The following is a 6,000-nucleotide window of genomic DNA, read 5'->3' as shown; positions in this document are numbered from 1 at the left end:
CTTTTCTGCAACAGCCTGTATAATCTATCACATCCTTTATATGAAGCCAGTCTAAATATTTTACTGTAGGTACCAACAGCAACACTTTAGGGTGCCCTTGGGAGTCACAGGGATATCTTGGAGGTAAAGCTGAATTTGTGCGTGGATTATCCAGAACTGTCCTATTGTGGCCCGTATCCTTGCACTCCTGAGCAGTAACCACTGGTGAGTGGTGAGGATGAAAACATTTCAGATATCAAGCTGTTTTTTTGGTGGTTTTTTTTTTTTTCAGCTTTTTGCTATGAACAGACCCAACATATGCCCCCAGCCACAGAGCCCCAAGGAAGCTGTAACAGGACAGATGAGCAGAAAATGGAAAAGAGATAGGAAGAGGTGATGAATTTGCCCAAGGGCACTCACCAACCTGGCAGCAAAGTTGAGTAGAGCAGAAGTGTCATCAGCCAGAGGGCTGAGTTAGCATCACTAAAGGTGAGATGTATTGGTCCTAATTTGGTTATCTGAACCCATGTTGAGCTAGGCTATCTGTACAGGCAATGGAGAGAATCAGGCAGCTCAGAAAGCAATTAATCTCCTCTTAGTACAGGTACTTTAGGTAGGCCAGATGGTTCACTTGATGCTTCTGGGTAGAATAAAGCTGAAATTTCCTCCCAACACCTTAAATCAGCAGTGTAATCAAAGCTGAATCAAATCGAAATCTTGACCTTCTGGAATAAACAAGGAATGCAGTTTGAAAAATGTGCCTTGCTTTGAAAACAACATTTTAACTTTTTGGAAAGGTCACATAGCTGCACCTGCAACTCTGCCAGAGGGAGGTGAGCAGGTTGGCAAAACCAGCCTTGTGATTTGGGTTTGTGTCACAGTTTTAATTCTGAGTTAGTGAAGTGCTAAGGCTTGGACAACTGGCCCAAGCCAGAGTTGACCTATAGATGTATCCTGTACATTTTATAACTGAAAACCATTGTGCCAGTAGGTATTGTACCAAGTTATAACAACCCACTTATGCTGATGTAAAAAGTGCTAAAGCATTGAAGTACTGCAGCCTGAACAACAGGCCCCAAGCTGAAGCTGCTAACTTAGTGTGTAGTCATTAATAAAGTATGTAAACTCACTAGTGAGAGGCGCAGCTTAGACAAAATATAGTCGGTAGTGAGGAGAGAATGTTTCCAACTTTCCTTTCTCAGCCTTGTTCAAGGCTGAGAACCCAGGTATTTGGCCTTGTTAGAAACTCCCTTGTTTTCCCCCCCGAGCCCTGGCCAGGCTTTGAGTGGAATCCAACAGGAGAATGAAACCAGAAATTTTCCGCTCAAAACAAAGGTGCCAGCTCTTCTGGCCTGTCGATCCCTGGTATATAAGGCTGGGCCCGTTTGCAGCGACTTTGGCAGCCTCACCTACGGGTGGACGCACCGTGTAGGATTTCCCACTTGCCGGGACAGGCTCTGCAAACCCTCGCTGTGACCGGGGCTCCCCAGCGACTGCGGATCTGGATGATGATAATATATGCAAGCGGTGATGTATTTTTCTTCATCCCCATGATTTAATGCATTACCCTGTCTTTTGCTGTTTGCTGCTTTAAGACCACTATCCTGCTTTTTCTTACTGCATGTTTTCTGTATTACACTGTTATCACTAGTAAAATACGCCTGCTCTTTTCGCTTTGGTATCTGAGTTTAATTGGTATCCTTAATCAGCAAAACAGTTAGGAATTTTTCAGTGAATGGTTTGAGAAATAGCTTCAAAAGAGCACAAGTAATTGGCAGGACTGGAGAAACAGGAAAGGCTTTTTTATTTTTTTTCTGATGTCTTCTCCAAATTTTTTGATTTGAACATTTTTCACTGGAAATAGAAATTTTACTTTGTGCTCAAGCGTTTGAATAAAAAAAGAAAGGTTTTTCTAATTTTCCTGCTGAATGCAGTACACTACATTAAATGATTTTACTTTTGCTGATGTTCTGTATTTGTGCGGAATAGCACAAATAGAGCAATAGAGCAAATAGTGCAGCAATAGAGCACTGTCTCGGACAATGATGATAACAACAACCATGCATCAACAATAATCACAAAAACAGGTCAAAGATTTATTTTCCCTTCAGCTATCCTATAATTATTCCGTTCAGTTTGCCAGAAGTATCTCCTTTTCCTTGAGAAATTTCAACTTCTCATGAAAGCATTAGGAGTTTTTAGTTTGGAGTTTTGTTTGTGCTGGATTTTTAAATTTTTTTTTTTAAACCTGTCAGGATTTAGGAGAAAACTAAAATAAAAAAGATCAAAGTTCTTTGTTCAATGACAATGTCCAACTGCAAATCACAAATAGCCCATGGAAGTGAGGTCTAGTGATTAAAGAAGAGGAATCGAAGTCAGGGTAATCATGTTAAGCTAGTGTGTGTCTTTGAATCCTATAGTGTTTAAAAAGGCATGGAGGCTAATTGTTACAGATTGCCATTGATTTGTTGTTGATTTAAGTGGATGATTTTGGATCTTATGATGAGAAATAATCATAATTAAATAACTGAATACAATTTTATAAGAATATTAGTTTTATAAAACTCAGAGAATCATTGTATATTAAGTAACTATGGAACACTGTGCAAACCATGCAACCAGCTATGCTGCTATGAGCTCATCTGTAAAGTCTCAGACCAAGACCATCTGGGCCACATAGTTCAATAATTATTAATCTTGAAATAATACTTTATTGTTTTGCATGTCAAAAGGTAGAAGCTTAGGTAAGATTAATAGAAATTAGAGAAAATGAACTGTAACAACCTGCCTATGTCTGCCAAGTTATGGAGAAACTCGGTAAAAGGTAATTCTGACAGGGGAAGATGGCGACCACCAACCCATGTACCCCCAACTCTTATTACAGCCCAGACTCGTTTCAGGACCTCAGTGCGCATGACCGAGAAGAGGCTGGATATTAAAATGATTTACAGGAATTAACATGGTTATGTATGAGCACTTGATTAATAGGTATTATTGTATTCTATATAATGAGCATGTTATATGAATTAGGTGTGTGTTGGTGGTGAGACGGCTGCCCTGCACACCTGGCTGTTAATAAAGGAGGGTCTGTTACCTACATCCCATCGGTGTCGATAAGTTCTTTTATCCCATTTTGGTGACAAAAGGGTGTACAAGAGACACAGCTCTCTTTATGCTGGTCTCAACTTCTCACCAAGAATCAGGTAACAGCAAGAACACTGTAATAAACAATCTCTTTTCCAGTCTTGTCTTACAAAAGCTTCTGTCGGTCAGACGTGATTTTCTCCCTGTTCTGCTGAAGGCGATAGCTTGACTAGGGACAGAAACAAGGCTGTGCAGAGCAGGTGTGTTTTAAATGTGAGCACAGCCCATCTATGAACCCAAGAAGCAGCCACAGAAGGTAATGTTGGTAATAGCAAAGTTTAAAACACATTTACCTGTCCTGAAGCTCCTTCTTCTCCAGGTCCCCCTTGACTTGTAAGTGCATCACTTCCCAAGTCTTCTGGCTTGTTTCCTGGGGCGCTTGCTGCTGTGCCTGCTGCCGTGCTTGCTGACAGGTCTACCCAGACTGATGGGTTCCCAGAGCTGCACGCCGGAGTTCAGGCAGGAGTAGTTTACAAGTGCAGATCCAGAAAGCCTCATCTGCTCTGCCTTCAGCTTGGACAAATCTCTGCAGAAGGATCAAGAAAGAGATCATACTCACACCATCTTTAATCAGCTGACTCTCTTTTGAAGCATATTAATCATGCAGCAGTAAAAGCTGGGAGGAAAGACGACATCTTTGCTGGGGACAAATCATTCATCTGACACTTTGGGATCGGGACACATCTGGATAGTTGGGCAATGGGTCTATTTGATAGTTTGAGGAGCAAGGCAATTTTCTCCTCAGAGATAAGAAGAAATGTATGGAACAGCCAAAAGGCTTCAAGTATTAACTAGCAGGTCAGGGCATACCCTGCACATTAAGGGAAGCTTACAGTCAAGTAGGACAAATGGCTGACAGTAACTCACAGTTTGAATGCATGACAGGAGAAACCTTCTGGGGGTGAGTCCCCCAGATTCAGCTCTAGTGGGACTGAAAGGCGAAACCCCCCGTGCTCAGCAGTGCCCTGGCTGCTCCCTGACAGAACAGGGAACTCCCACACACCAAGAAAAAACTCCAAACCTCTGCAACTCACTGCAGCAACCAACCCTCACCCACAGCCCAAGAGCTGCCCCAGCCTCTCCTGCTCCCTGTGGAGGTCGACCTAGGGGACAGACCCAAGGAAAGTGGGTATAAATCAAGGGGGAGCCCGGGAGAGAGCAGTGAAGCAAAAAAGATGGACGCAGGTGGCTGCCTCCTGGAACCCTCGCCGGCGGGATCAGCGCAGGAACCCAGACCGGTGATCTGTATTTCCCCATTCCCTCTATCTCCCTCTTTTCCTTTTCCATTAAGAAATGCAAGGCATATTGTATCGCTTGCCACAACTTGCTATATACTTAGCCAACTATCATGCGTTCAATTAGTACATTGTGGGTAGTTAATAAATGCTTGGACTTAGAGACTTGTTGTCCGCTCCAATTGGGGATTTGCAAATCTGAATCACTTGTCCCCCTTGTCTGAGTGGGACGTGACAGTGGGCCCTACCAAAACCTCCCATATACCCCACTCCTACACATTTCTGTAGGTCCTACACAAACCCCCCATATTCCCCACCCCCTCACATTCTTGCAGGTCCTAACAAAACTCCCCTATACTCCCCATCTCTGTAAACATTCCTGTAAGTCCTACCCAAACACCCCTGTGTCCCCCCCACTCCACATTCCTATAGGTCCTCCCCAAGCCCCTCTGTCCCCCCATACCTCAAGGACAAGTCAGGTGGAGACAGTGACAAGGAGGGGCAAGACCTAGTAGGGGTCATATCCTGTGGTGGGGTTTTTTTTTTACAGTATATCATGACATCATGGACAGCAGTGGCCTCACGCTCCTCCGCCACTTCTCCCTTGCGAGTGTTGTCATCCGTGGTGACGTCATGGCCGTGCTGGGGCTCTGCGGAGGGAGGGCTTTGCTCCTGGGGGTGGGAGGGGTGGGCACCACTGATGTCATGCGGGGGGGCTGTGATGTCACGTGCCCCCCTCCCCCACTTTGCTTTCCCTCCCCCTGCCCAGACACAGTGGGGGCCCCTCTGGGCCTGGGGACACCTAGGTGAGGGGGGGACGGAGGATGAGGGGGGCATATTGGGGGGCTGGGGAGTAGAATAAGGGCTCGCGGGGGGGCACGGGGCAGGACAGGGATTTTGGGAGGGCACACTGGGGGTCTGGAGGGGGGCACAGGGCAGGACAGGGATGGAAGTTAGGAGCTGGCAGTTGGGGTTACGGGTTGGGGATAGGGGTTAGGGGTTGGTGGTAAGAGTTAGGGGTTAGGGGACACGGTTAGGAGATTGGGGTTAAGTGTGGGGGGTTAGGAGGATGGAGTTAAGGGTTGGGATTAGGAGTAGAGAATGGGGTTAGGGTTTAGAGTAAAGGGCTGGTGTTAGGGGATAAAGGACAAGGGTTAGGAGACAAGGGATAGGGGCTTTAGGAATAGGGGGTCAGGAATAGAGGTTAGGCACAGGGGAAAAGGATTAGGGTTTAGGAATAGCGGTTAGGAATAGGGTATGGATAAGGAATAGGGGATAAGGGTTAGGAATAGGGGATAAAAAGGGTCAGGAGGTTGGTGATAATGGTTGGGGGTTGGGGAAGGGCTTATGGGATAGGGGTTGGGCTAAGGAGTGAGGGTTAGAAGGTAGGGGTTAGGGGTAGGAGGTTGGGGTAAAGGGTCGGAAGCTAGGGGATTAGGGTTAGAGATAGGGATTATGGGTTGGCTTTATGGGTCGGGGTTAGGCGTTAGCATTAGGGGTTGGGGTGAAGGGATAGGGTTAGGGTTCAGGGGTCAAAGGTGTTGGCATTAGGCGTTATGTGTGAGGGGTTTGGGTTGGGGGGAGGAGGTAGGGGTAGGGGCAAGGGGACTGGGGCTAGGGATAGGAGGTTAGGGGTAAGGAG

Source organism: Athene noctua, chromosome 7 (genome assembly GCF_965140245.1).
Source record: "Athene noctua chromosome 7, bAthNoc1.hap1.1, whole genome shotgun sequence".
Classification (NCBI taxonomy): Eukaryota; Metazoa; Chordata; class Aves; order Strigiformes; family Strigidae; genus Athene; species Athene noctua.
Note: the sequence above shows the minus strand (reverse complement) of the source record.